The 13898-nt window shown below is 43.2% G+C and overlaps 1 protein-coding gene and 1 long non-coding RNA gene across 5 annotated transcripts in view; both read left to right on the forward strand.

The window, feature by feature from the left end:
- The window catches only part of LOC127593360 (uncharacterized), a 59313-nt gene extending 50554 nt beyond the window's left edge, over positions 1–8759 (forward strand). For both annotated transcript variants that reach the window (XR_007960388.1, XR_007960387.1), the window contains 2 exons: positions 7038–7099; positions 7973–8759. This is a non-coding gene — a long non-coding RNA (uncharacterized LOC127593360). The remainder of the gene's footprint in view (positions 1–7037; positions 7100–7972) is intronic.
- Positions 8760–12938: 4179 nt separating this feature from the next.
- Positions 12939–13898, forward strand: part of nrp1a (neuropilin 1a) — a 44803-nt gene continuing 43843 nt past the window's right edge. The window contains exon 1 of one of the 3 annotated variants that reach the window (XM_052054717.1): positions 12939–13528. The gene's annotated coding sequence lies outside the window, so the exon portion shown is untranslated. The remainder of the gene's footprint in view (positions 13529–13898) is intronic. The other 2 variants (XM_052054715.1, XM_052054716.1) reach the window with 2 other exon arrangements.

A 13898-nucleotide genomic window follows, 5' to 3' on the forward strand; every position in this document is an offset into this window, starting at 1 on the left:
CCTCCCAAGTATGAAGCATAAAGAACACATGAAAGGAAGGAGCTCTCCAAAAACTGGGCTGCCTATAATTGGAAGAAATAAGTTATCACAAAGAAGGGGCTGGATCACTCAGCATGTTGGTCTAAGTGGAACATCACATCTCCAACAACTTGGAGAGTCGGTAATCATTTTGTTGTTGCCAACAAATGATTACTGACAGCGCCAGGTATGTTCTGTGTGGAGCCATAGGCTGCTGTTTCTTTGGGTTTTGTGTCACCAATAATGCTAGCGTTTGTCACACACTCACTCGCCGCAACCGAGAGCCAACCTGACAATTTTATTTTCACCACTTTCTTCCTCCTTCTATTTCCAGCCCCTCGGCCATTAACGTGCTTACTCATTTGCACATTTTGATGAGTTTACCCCGCGGGTGTCATGTCAACATGGACATTTTACTCATGTGCCAACATTATGTGAAAGGACTTTTCACGGTACTACGAAGGTTGCTTTTCTGTGTGTCTCTGCAAGCATGATCATTTTGTGTTAACCCCTAAAACACACACGCACACACGCACACGCAAGGCGACACAACAGAGAGACTGATGGCACACATTGAAGATTGCTATCGGCCTGTGAATGCCTTCTGGTTTGTTCTCACTTGATTGATAAGGGAAACCAGGCCCAAATGCACATGTGCGTGTTCCTGCTTGTTTGTAGAGAGAATTGGAGATAGAGCGACAACCACAAAAAGGTAGAGTGCAAAAAAAAAAAAGCTGTTATGGTAAGACTATTTGTAATAGTTTCAAACTCCTATATTTTTACTAAAAGATTTGAAGATAGGGCATATGTTTTCTGTCTTTATTTAATTGAAGTTATTGGATGCGTGCTCGGAAATATGAATTCTCAGCAATGCCTTCTCCCTGATATTATTTCATGCAAATGATCTGCTACCAGGCTTTCAGCATTAAAAAAAAAAAAAAAAAAAAAGACGAAGGGGGAACTCCAGCAAAAATCTCGGTTGGCTAATCAAAAGATTTATCAGAGCGCTGAAGTTGAGAACTCACCGTGATGAGAATGACGAAATTTAAATTGAGTCCTGAGGGGTGAACATGAAGGAATTTATGAGCGACCCATCAACTTCTAACCTGCCGTCACCCCTGCCCCCCAAAATTTTCAAATAAAACAAAAAACATTCATTATTGCCCTGTATACAGTATAGACAAGAACTTGTCCCACTCCTTTGACCGCATCTAGTTTGACTGATTTTTTTTTCTTTTTTTGTGTGCGTGATGCTGCTCACAAACAAATAAATCGCAATAAAATCGTGACCTCATTCATAGAGGAAATGATCTTACACACGCGTGCTAGATCAGTTCCGGCTGCAAGATAGTTTACATTGTCCAGACAGCTTCGCCCCGCCCCTCCATCCCCCCTACACAGGAGCCTGTTTGGCCACAGAAGCCAGGTGACAGATAAAGCTGGCGGACACTTCACATCCAGCGCTGTAACGTCACTGACCTTAGTCAACATAGATAATCAGTGACTCATTCAGCCCACGAGCACAGGACTCGGGTTGTTTCGCAAGGTTATCTTCAACCAAAAGTGGAGTCTGGACCCTGCAGGTCCATGTGACAGGATGGCAAGCTTATGTGACCTTGTTAGGGTGTGCGACTCCACACAGATCCCAACAGTGCCCCTGGTTAAAGGTTAACACCCGCAGATGATAAAAGAGGCTCTGTTATTGTTGACCTCTCCCATGCGGCATACATTGGAAGGCGATCTAAAATGGATGTCATTATCTTTGTTTGATTTGTTTCAATAAAACGGGATTCATATTTGACACTTTATTTTGGTTGTAGTTTTCAATGCTGATCATACTGATCTTAATCACCAAAAGACTTTGACCTTGTTCCTATTATGCAGCTAATTCTGTGGCCGGTTGATATAAAACAAGTCACTTATTCATCATTTTTGTCAGACCAAATATTCAGTATCAAAAGAACAAAAGGGAAGCCTCAAAGTAGAGAAGTGTAGTTTTTTTTTTCTTCACATGTCCATGACCTCCGGGCATTTCTTTGCGACCGAAATCCATGACTTGGTGGAGTGCAATATTTACCCAGCACAATGGACAGCCTCAGCCTTCTTTCAGAGCGCTGCGCCCAAACCGAGCACTCCCGATCCCATCTATTTGATTTTTCACAGTCCTAATATAACCTCTTCCACGCGAGGCTTTTTATTACCGCTCAGGGAGACAAGCTTTATTTGCAAGCTGTTTGCGATTGCAAATTGTTATTGCTCTGTGGCATTTCAATTGAGTGAGATAGCAATGTATTGTGTCGTTCACCGGACAGACGTGACTCCAACAGTAAAATAAAATATCGGCGGAGGGATTTTGTTCAAGCGAGCTAGCGATATGCTTCGACATGTAGAGCGTAAGAAATATTCCACAATAGACCGGCGACAACAGGCCTCTTGCCAAAACTGTTGACTGTAAATTCTGCAAAGGTGGAGGCTTTTTGTGTAGGCTCACGCTCACCCTTTATGAGATTAAGGAGAAAGGCAACTTATCCTTGGATCCAAGATGGCGCCAGGACCCCAAAAGCCAAATATTATCTTTAGATAATGAGTCCCTTGACTTGTGCCCTTTCAATACTTTAGGCTTCGCAAACAATGGAGATTTTTTATTAGGTTTATAATAGTTTGGGATATTCATTGTAGTTAATTTTTTTTTTCATACCGAGTTAGTTTTAGCTTTTAAAGCAAGTTAGGTTTACTGATTTATAAATGTAAGAAGTCGTTTCTGTTCATTTAATTTTCGTTTTAGTTATTTTCAGTGAAGAATTTGGGCTTCCGATAAGTGTGTCGGATGATTGTGGTTCTAAGCTGCATTCGGAGCATAGTTTGGGTGTGTGGTTCCGAGGACTAAGCTCAGAGGGGATTGCGCTTGCTGATCCCTCCCTTTGGAATGACCTTCCGTTAAGACGCTCGTCCCCACCGCGTCCATCTTTAAAACTTGTCTTGAAACACATTTTTATTCTTTGGTTTTACACTGAGCACGATGCTCTGCATTGTTTTAAGAGTTTTATTGTATGGGCAGTCTTGTATGCGGTGCACTGCTCGCGTCGAGTGAGTCTTGCTCACAGTGAGTGGCAAACATCATGTCGAAGCGAGGCCAGCGTGCTGACTCGTTCCCTCGGATCAAATTACAAAGGTCGCCAAAACCGAGGAGAAATGTTCTGCGCCGTGGTGCCGTTCCTTCTTTGCCTCCTGGCCCCAAGTGATCTCCGGCTTCTGCGTCTTTGTCTCTATCGCCTTTGTTTCCTTGCTTGTCTTCATTAAGGTTGTCAAGTTCTCGCGGCAGCTTCGCCAGCCGTCTTCTTCTTACGCTTTGCCGCTCTCATCAGCGTGCCCTTCAGTTGCCTGGAAACTGAGCATGACGAAGACCCGAGGAGAGCAGCAAAGCACACCTTCTGACGCCAGCCAAACATCAAATTGAGTTATATAAAGTGGATGAAAAGTTTCAGGAGCAAAACGACTGTGGAGACGCGCTGTCATGATTGCGCAGTATACGCTAAAATCGAAACGGCGCCGATGAAAGATCAAAGACGGCTCTTGCGTTGGTCCACCTAACAACCTATTGAACGATGCAGCAGACTGCTGACTGTCACGAGAAACAATATGGCGACTTGATTTAGGAGTTCACTGCGCTGAATTTACTGGACTTGACAGCAAATGAAATGGTATAACGATTTATTTTTAAACCACCGATTGTCTTTCTACCACCATGACTTAGATTTGTTCTTGATTTTACTGCCTGGTGCTTTCTACTGCCTTTATTACCGATTTGTCTTACTGTTTGTTGTGCATGTTGGATCCCTCCATGTACAGCACTTTGTATGCAGCGATGGCTGTTTGAAAGTGCTCTATAAATACTGGTACTTGTGACTTGACGGTAAATACTGTGTGACGGCCACTGAAATGTTTTGAAAGGAAATACACATCACTCTAACGCTGTTTTATCATGAGAGATAACAGGATAAATAAATATGATTCAACTTTGATGAGGTCACCGCCGTAGAAAGGACGAAAAACACTGTACTCAAAGGTAATCCGTTTTCCCTCCGCAATTCTGTTTTCAAGAACCGTGTTCCTGTTTCAAGTGTAAACATTCGGATACTTCTAGTGGTTGCACACCTTATAATCAGTGCCAGATTTCCTGTCTTTGTGGATTCAAGCTCCCTTCCGGATAGTGAGCTTTGCCACGACTTCCCACTTTTCCGAGCGCGAAAGGAATCATCGATGAAATGCAACGTCTCTTTTCTTGTTGACAGCTGCCGGGTGCCTCTCGTCAGTGCGTCACAAACATCAAAATGAGCTCCCTCCAATCACTTTTGAAGAAAAAATAAAAAATAAAAAAACGAAGCACGGCAAAGCTGATTCGTACATCGCTCTCAGGCGGCGCGTGATGTTAAATCGACGTAAGGGGGGGGGGGGCATGTATTTTTGCGTCGCTCTTTGGCTGCGTAGCTAATGACCGAACAAAACAGATTGAGTGTCTGCTTAGAGGGATGATGGCGGAGCAGAGTGGCGAAATAAGGAAACAATGAGGCACCTATCGGAGAAGAGCACTCCATCTTATCGCGCACATTCGGAGGGTGGTTGGATATGCTGCGCACGGTGTGATTTGACGCTGATTGCGGCCACCGTGCCGAGGCGGGATAACGTCTGTGTATACTGTATATGTCATTTGTGCATTGACCGCCCATTTTTTTTCCTTTTTTTTCTCTCTTCTTTCTACATACATTCTTGCTGCTGGAGGCTGTAAATTTCCCCGTTGTGGGACAAATAAAGGATATCTTATCTTATCTTATTGTGAGCCTTTGAGAGGTTGAAGAAACGCTGACAGGGCGGACAAATCAGACAAGCATGTCTCTAAATTGGATGCATGCGAGTGAAACTAATGGACTGAGAACCTCAACCATCTTAGCATGTCAGTCTCACTCTGTTGTTCCATTCTGGGTGGAGCACAGATTTTACCATTTGACAATTGTTGCCAAAACTACACAGCGCAGCCGGAACGTATTCAATGCACTACGCTCTTTATGCCTTTATTTTTTCCACCCAAATTGTACACACGACACCCGATCTTTGACACGCCGTAAATGGGGTAAAGGTTGAGAGCTGACAGATCGGGGCCCGAATCCGCACACAATTCAATTACAAGATAATTATCAAAGTGACAAAGTAACATCTGTGCAAACAAAAATGTCTGGGAGCCGACACAAACCAGTAACTCAAAATCTGGCATCAGATCCGCATCAGTGAGGCTGGGCTCGGGGAAGGCCGGGGGTATTTCACAATTCGGCAGATCCTGTGTCCAATTCCAGTTAGCAGGAATTCACCATGTTGGAACCGATGTGCGGTTTGCGTTTGTGTGTTGTTGCCCATTTTGAAACGTTTTCGCAAACCTTGTGGCGATGACACCCAGCCATATGTCTCGTCTTTATCTTCTCAGCCACGCCAATCCAATCCATTTAGCCTTTTGAAAGGACAGCCACTATCTTCAAACATTTTATAAGTAACCATAAAATATGACTGGAGGAATTGTGGTTTGACGTCTTTTTTGGGAGGTGCGGGCATGGGGGTTCTGACATCCATAAACAGATTCTGGCTTCTTGCTGGGTGATGTCATTCATCTTCATGGCAAATTAGAACAAGACCGTGTCCTCGCTCACGCTCTCTACCCCGCTACATTTCTTTGTCATGCTGTCTGTCTCTATTTGTTTCTGCGGACATGTTGCTTTTCTCTGAGGGCTGCACTCTGACACGGTGTAAAGAAATAAGTTTGCTCCTGCAGTGACAGCGCCCACTTTGCTGCCAGGATAACAGCTACGGATATTGACAGAGTTGAAGGAAAGGGTCACAGTTGGTTGTCAGTAAGGAGGTGGGAAGCTTATTTGTCTCAGGTTACAGTAATGGCATAAAATGCTTCAAATAAAGCACTGATGTCGTAATCATCCTTACATTATCACCTTTGGAGACTGAGGGAGTCTCTATTCTCCCTAAATTCTCCCTCTTTTGCCACATACTATTCTTCAAAGACTGTAAAATTAAGAGAGGAATAAATGGAGGCCTTGAACCCGCCCCGCCGACGCAGACAATCAATTAGCCCATAGAATATTTTAGAGCGCCATATTATTTTACATCAATACATATTTGGTACTTTTAAACCCACACTCATCATATTATATCAATGTTGTATTTGCCGCGGTACGAGAACAGGGTGACTTCACCACAGTTGCGCTTGCTAAGAGACCTCGTTTCGGTTAAATAATCGGCGGACACAAACAGCACTTTATGGAGCTACGGTCAATGAAAAAAGACCTTGAGCAAAGTGTGTTCATGTAAGAAGGTCAAACATTATTAATCTTTTCTCTCTTTGAAAAATGTTCAGATTGCTTAGAGAGATTCTGCGGAAATAGGAAAAAAAACCCAATTGAAGTTATTTTAATTGAAGAGACCGCACCTGATGCTTGAAACTGAAATACATTTAACCATGAATATTGGGTTCAAATATTGCAGACTCTTTCCCCAGCTCAGTCTTTTCTCATGATGATTTAATATGATTGTGAAGTTATCAATTTGTATTCTTTTTTAAGAGTTAATAACGTTAAAATGCCCTTCCAATTTTCCATTATAGTTAATAAGATGAGAGAGATAGTTTGACCCTGGGTGGAAATGTAATTTATTTACTTATTTGTTTTTTAAAAGCAAAACTTGAACAAATGAAATACTGACCATTTGTTCAGCATGTTTCATTGTTTGGCTGATCACTTTCCAGAAGTGGTGTGAGTTGAAAATCGCTTGCATCACGGCCCTCATATAAGAGAATATCTGGTTGGAATCATTTTCAGCGACCTTAGATAATTGGGAAACAATACAGGTGTGGTGACGATGGCTTGAACTGAATTGCCTTCAATGTGAGCCAGCGAACATTACTAACTTCAGTTTTCTGTCTTCTCCCCAACTTCTTACAATTCATACTCTCTTTGTTGCAGCTCGGCCCTTTGAGAAAGACGCATTCAGAATGAACACTTTGGAATGCTGAAACACTACCGCTGTAACTATTCAAAAGACGTCCCTTGTGTTGCATAAAATTCCTCAATGATATCCCTTTGGAGGACAACAATGTTTATGTTTGATCCCACTCGTTAATAATGTCGACAGATCTTGTGATGTGACATAACGCATTTACCCGCATTTCACTCGGAGAAATTTGTGTTCATCAGACATCCCCTTCTCGTGCAAGTCACATCCTGTTGAGAGCCTCCTCCTGCCTGCGAATATTGTAAGACCAAGTCATTATCTCCAGCAACTTTTGAAGCTGTGCGTTTGTCTATGGTGGCCCCATGACAACTGTAAGACCTTGTGACACTGAGAGGAAACAAAGCATGGACAAAGCTACAATTTTATGCAATGAATCGGGATTAAAATTCCTCATTCACAAGTAATCAGTCGTTGAAACTTTATGGCCTCTGAACCGAACAGAGACGTTCAGAGCGCACTTCAGTGAGCCAATTCCAAATTTTCACCAGTGTGCGTATGTCGTCCTTGATTGACAGATTCTGCGATACGATCTGAACAGCAATGTCGCCGATTCTCAGCTTTGAACTGAAAATCCTTTTAAAAAATATATATATATATATATATTATTGAAAGCTGTTATTTTAGGGTAAAATGTGAGCATATTGCTTGACTAGCCCTTGTGGATTTGTCTCAGGGCACACATAATGTATATCCACCAACGCAAACACGCTCTGACTGATTGAGGTGCCTCCCACCCCTCCAGCTAGACTCTTACACAAAGGCCAGCTTCTCATCTTCCTCATCTCGCCCGTCTCACAGTTTCAAGTAATCGTCACCATCACAGGCATTGTTGGGATTTCCTCTTCTTAATCGCCAGGACTTTGGGCTCTCTCTGCTGCCGTTTCAGGCTCCATTTCAAACTGGCTTCATCAAACATTCGATGAAGGTGGATTGGCCAGAGGGGGAGCTCGGTTTACCACCTGTTGGGGCAGTTCCTGTTACTTAACAAAGTGCGGATGACAATGGGGGTGATGTGGTGAGTTCATTGATTCCATTGTGATTCTTTTATTTTTTTTATGGATGACGAATGGAAATCTTTGTTGAAGAGCATTTGCATGATGACACGGTCACATTCCTGAACACAATTGCAATTTAAAAAATACTTTTTTTGTTCTACTGACCTTCTTTGTGCGGTTCTCCACCTCCCCAAAAATCATTTGTCTCATGTCAAAGTTAAACTCCTTTTGACCTAGTTATTGGGCAACCTTTAAAACTAAAATATTGGTTTAAGCCACCGAAGCTTGCTAATGGCAGTGACTTTTAAAATTTATAACCTGCATCATTGTTACACTTTAACATCCAAGTAAACATTTACGGAATCAAGGTTTGTGCTAATTTTACTTCTGAAACCTTGAGAGGAGAACCCGTAAGGTTGAACAAAGTCCATTGGGGGAAACGCCGGTATTGATTTTCCAGTTCCAGGGTCAGATACGCCGTCCCTGTTTTTTTTCCTCTCCGTTGCAATCAGATCTTTTGCCGTAGTTGCCATCATGCTGATCTTTGTTTTCCCTTGCAACAGCAACGTAACAGATTGCAGTCATAGGGTCTCAACTCGGGGTTTTGGTGCAATTTTACGGGTGTTTTAGTTTTCTCAAAATGATGGTCCGCCCATAAATGGCAGAGGTTCCACTGTTTAATCTCCAACGTGAAGAATGGATATCATTGATCCCCCTCGGGAGCAGGCTTTTTGACGTCATTCACCAAAGAGATTTTAGTGGGGGTAATCTCTCATCATTTAAGTCAGATGGATTCAGCAGAAATCATATCAGCCCCCCCCCCCTTTACCCCCCAGACTGGGAGCTGAGGCGGCAATATCCCAGTGCAATTCTTCGCTGACCTACATAGCTTTTTCTGGCTGGCACTTCCCTCCTGGACGACAGCTCCCTCTCCTTCAACACAATCATCTCTGGGGTTTTCTCCCAGCGCACTGTGTGTGCGTGTTGACGAGTAGTGCAACATTCATAATCTCAAACAAAACCAAAAAAAATAAATCAATGAAGAAAAGGCACAGATCCATCGTAAAAATGAAACAAAGACAAATAATTGGGTGAGAAATTCAATTTCCCAAAGCAAGGACCTCACGTGCTTTTCAAAAAATGTAATTAAAGATGTGAAACAATTGCAAATGGGCGTCTCAAAAAAGATTGCTTGATTAGGTATCGAGGATTCGCTAATTTCCATCAGCGATGTGAAATGGTGGTGCCGCAAGAGCGCGTTTCGAACGCGTGTGAATGTGGGCCGCGTGCACATACGCGCACACGGCGGTGTAATGGCGTAGCATGTTAACTCGCACGCACACCCCGAGACTGACAGTCGGCTGCCTCATCATTAATTCAGGAGCAGTCTCTCGCACCCTCCTTCTACCCCTGAGAAGCTCTCAGCGCTTCCCGGCAACATTATGCATATTTATTCATACATCTTTCCTGCTTCGCTAAATGTCACTGTAAATGTGTCTACTACCAATGAGGCCATTTCTTTGTTTTTGTTTCATTCGTTTGACGCCACCTCCTCTGCTTGTGGTGCTCCCCCCCCCTCCCCCCCACACATTTACTTGAATGAGCATCCCCCTCCTGCAAATGTTCCACGTTCTTGAACTATTACCATAACGACTCTCAACTTCAGATGCGCTTTATTCAGCGCTCTGCTAATTTCATTCACACTCTGGTTCACCTTGCAAAAATGCCTCGGCCCGAGAGCGGGGCGCCTTTGTAGCATTTACACCAGAGCTTGATATCACAGAAGGATGTTCCTCCTCCCTCTAAACCCCCGCACTCCCACTCCACCCCACACTCCCACTACCATCCTGCTGCTAAAAAATGAGTAGCATAGAGATTTGTTCGTGTCCACTGGCACCCGTATCTTCATCCAGCGAACCCATAGAGAACCATCCCATTGCAATTTCCAGTTATCTCCTTTTTACTTTGTTGTTGATTTTTTTTTCAGCCTGCACTATAAAAACGTACATGGACAGCAATGTCTTTTTTTATCCTCCGATAAAAAAAGAAAAATGGATTCCCAGCTCGTAGCTTTGCCTCAACAAGCCTGTTTGGAGTATGCGAAGCATTTCATTGGCTAGCAATAACCAACATCTGCCTTTTTAACTGTGACAACATTAAAGACCGTGTCAATGTCTTTTACTATGGTTGTCATGAAGGGCAGATCGGAATACAGTAATGGTGGAAAAAGTCTTAAACTGTTCAGAGGTTGCGCCTCTAATTCTGGCTGTAATTCCTTGGAATGCTGCTACCGTGCTCCTCGCCAGCTATGAGGTCCCCAAGGTCTGGAATTATAATGTTTTTTTTTCCCCCCCCCTCTCAGACTTCAGTCTGCATCATGTGAAAGTAGATGCAGATGCTTGCATCATTGTTACATCTCCGACAGCAATCGTCACAAGATTTGCTGAAGAGAAGGAGCACACAGGCCAAGGTAGAACCAACAAAACTTTAGGGCAGGTTTGTCTAAGTGGCCTTGCAAGAGGAACGGGCTCTAAAGAGTGCGCCGGCATTACATTAATCTTTTCCTTCCATTCAAAACCTTTGTGTAACCTCTCATCCATAATAGCTCGAAAGTATTTAATTGCAAACAGGTTGTTAGGTTAAGACTTCAAAAACACAGATTTTTCAATCAGAAATCCAGGTCGGAATGTTCCTTGCTGAGCCAAATAGCTTGAACCTGAAAAGCTTAAAAAATAAATGCTAATGAAATCAAATCCACCACTTCCAGCAGCAATAAAAATGTCTGCTTTTCTTACCAGACGTAATTATTCACCCGCCTCTACAAAAGATTATTGGGGCAATATAAGAAAGAGCAAATCCTTTAAATGGTTCTTTTATTGTTCCTCTCCAATCAAGCCCTCATTGCAGATGACACAGGCAGGCACCCTTGTGAAATGACTCTCCACATTGTTCCCGTTATCCCGAGGACACCAAAGCCGAGTTCACTTTGCCTATGATAGAGATGCCCGCCGTTGCCAATTTAACATTTGCATTATCAGTAAGAAAGAGAATGTCGAGAGTTGGGATGGGAGTGAAGCTCTTGCTCTCGAGGACAAAAATATTCATAATATTCTTCAACGATGGTCTTATCGTGCGCCACTGTGCTGCATAAACTTTTTCGGCAAGGGTCGTATCAAAGGGCGTGCTGTCAAGTCGCACGTTATTTCGGATTTGCAATTCTACTGCCTTAACAAAGATAGCGGTGTTCCCTTTGATTGCTTCGAGGAACTTATGTTTTGCATTAAAAAAATCAACACGCCATTGAGGGACAGTGACAATATTTTGGGGCCTAATTGAAAAACGTTCCCCGGTAGACCGTACTGTTATCTGCTTTGGATCCAAGGCGGTGGCTTGTATTACATCGGAACGCTTTACTCAATCGAAAGGCCTGCGTGAGTCGGATATCACAGCCATGTTTTCAACTTCAAAGAAAACGTACGCATGAATTATGGCCGCTGAAACTCGTGGTGCCATTTTTGAGCCTGATTAAAATGCATACAGGATGCTGTGCTGAAAGTCTGACAACAACCTTTATTCCACTTTAATGCGCTTGTCTGGAAACCAGCTGTGCCATCAGTCTTTGAGGCGAAGGTGCACTGCTCACCGACACCGCCGCCACCTACCGCCCCCTATAGGGCACAAGGCTCATAACGGCTCAGCCCAGCACCTGGAAACGCTCACTTTAGCTATTGGAGTCAGTGGAACTTGAAGCCAGTTTTTTTCAACTAGATTTGACCTCCAGCCACAGGGACAGGGGATTAAGAATTATAGAATGCATCTATCGTGTCCTGAGGACAGCATTCTCAAATTTCCACTTGTATAACCCTTTCTAATTAACATTTAACTTTGCGATTTCATGTCATTGGTTTGTGTCATTTCTTATATTCTCAAATCATGTACAGTGAAAAAAAATGGTGTGTTAAATATTATTTCAACAAGTGGTTGCATGAAATGAAATCAACATTTTAATACATATAAGTGTAGATCTACTTAAAAAATGTATGTCAATCCAGAAGATTCCATTGTGCCCATTTCATCATGCCTTATTTTAAACTCGCGACTCAGCTCGTTGTAACTTTCAGATGAAAAGTGTTGACGCATCCATAACGTCAGTGGTGGCAAAACTACTCGCAATCTGACTCTGGTAAACTCTAGACTGGTAAATTCAATTGCTTTACTTAAAACTGAATAAAGTAATTCAGTCGAGAGGTACAAGTCAAAATGATTTTTTACCCTGACTTAACACCTGCTGGCTCAATGGGAACAAAAGCTGCACGCAGAATAATTTTCTGCGTTTCGGCTGACACAAAACAACCCATTTGATGTCAATCATTCGGAGCGCTAACAACATCAAACAATAGTTTTCAATAATGGATGATGGGGGAATATCTCGCTTCTCTCCATCTGTTGCATCAGTGTCTGACTGTTTTCCTAGTTCGCGTTCCTCTGTCGTCTCCCCGCCATCTTCCTTACAATGACCCCAAACAAGACCTCAACCACGATTGACCAGACGTACAGTAATCCCTCCATTTACGTCTTTTACATCTGTCAAAAATAGAGTGACTCTAATTCCCATTTGGCCGAAGTCAAAAGTAGATATGGTGTTTTTAAAAAAAGTCATCCGAAAACATTAAATAAGCCTATACTCAAAGCGAAGAACCATCGGGAATATCTATTCAAGTACAGTAATGGAGTATTTGTACTTGGCAAGCAAGAAATTGGCTTCAAAGGCGCCCTTGCAACTCCTTGGGGTCAGCGCATGAAGTTCAATAAATGCATATCGGCTCAAAGAGAAAAAGACAGCTGTGTGAACTCACGCACACACGTGCGCGCTCGCGCGCGCCGACGACCACGCGCACCCGCGTGCTCATCCTTGGTAAAAAGGGGCGTGTGGGGCTGGCAGGCACTCAAACCTTTGGCGTTTTCCATCAGAGCAACCGCAGCAGTAGCGCGCGTACCATACGCGGAACGGGGGGGGGGCGAAGAAACTTGCGCAATTGTCTCGCTGTGGATTTAATCTGTCGCTTTATGTTATTTAAATCCATCGTCAAGACCTAGTGGAACACTTTTTTGGCTTCGCCGTGCCGGGTTTGAGACAAGACGAGGGACACCCGAGCGAGTGAGCGGCGAAAAGCAGCCCGGGAAGCGCGTCTGCATGCGGGGAAGGCGGCGAGGAGTCTTCGGGCATCGCCTGCGCGTCTTTACGCGGCGGGGAATTCGCCACGATTGTGGTTGTTCCTCGGTCTAAAAAAAAAATATCTATACACTCATCATCAAAAAAGGAAGTTAGGGTGTATTAACTTATCTTGATTTGTTTGGAAGACCACTTTGCGTTATTCGGAGAGTCATTGGAGGCAGCCTGTCGGATCGCAGCTTCTAAGTGCACTGATGCACGCACCTCCACACAGGTGAATATTGCTTTTTTTTTACCTAAAGAATGTTTCGATTTAGTGATTTTGCAAGCACTTGAATGATGTGAAATGGCTTTATTGATACGAACCACTCACTGACTGCTAAGTTTTCCATTATTGTCTTATTAATCAAACCAGCCCAAGAGAGCTTATTACAAAATTAAGATAACAAATGTTGGCTTGCGGTTTGACGGAGTATTGTAGCACATTCTCGATAATGTAGTATACAGTATGTAATAATGTAGTATATACAGTATATGATGAATACAAGTCGTCTTTGTTCCGATTTGTGCATGGTGACCCTATAAAAGCAGCCTGGAGTAAAACAGCAGGACCATTTTTTATGCTTGAATTGATTGCCCCTGAA

This window comes from Hippocampus zosterae, chromosome 20 (assembly GCF_025434085.1).
Source record: "Hippocampus zosterae strain Florida chromosome 20, ASM2543408v3, whole genome shotgun sequence".
In the NCBI taxonomy this organism is placed as follows: Eukaryota; Metazoa; Chordata; class Actinopteri; order Syngnathiformes; family Syngnathidae; genus Hippocampus; species Hippocampus zosterae.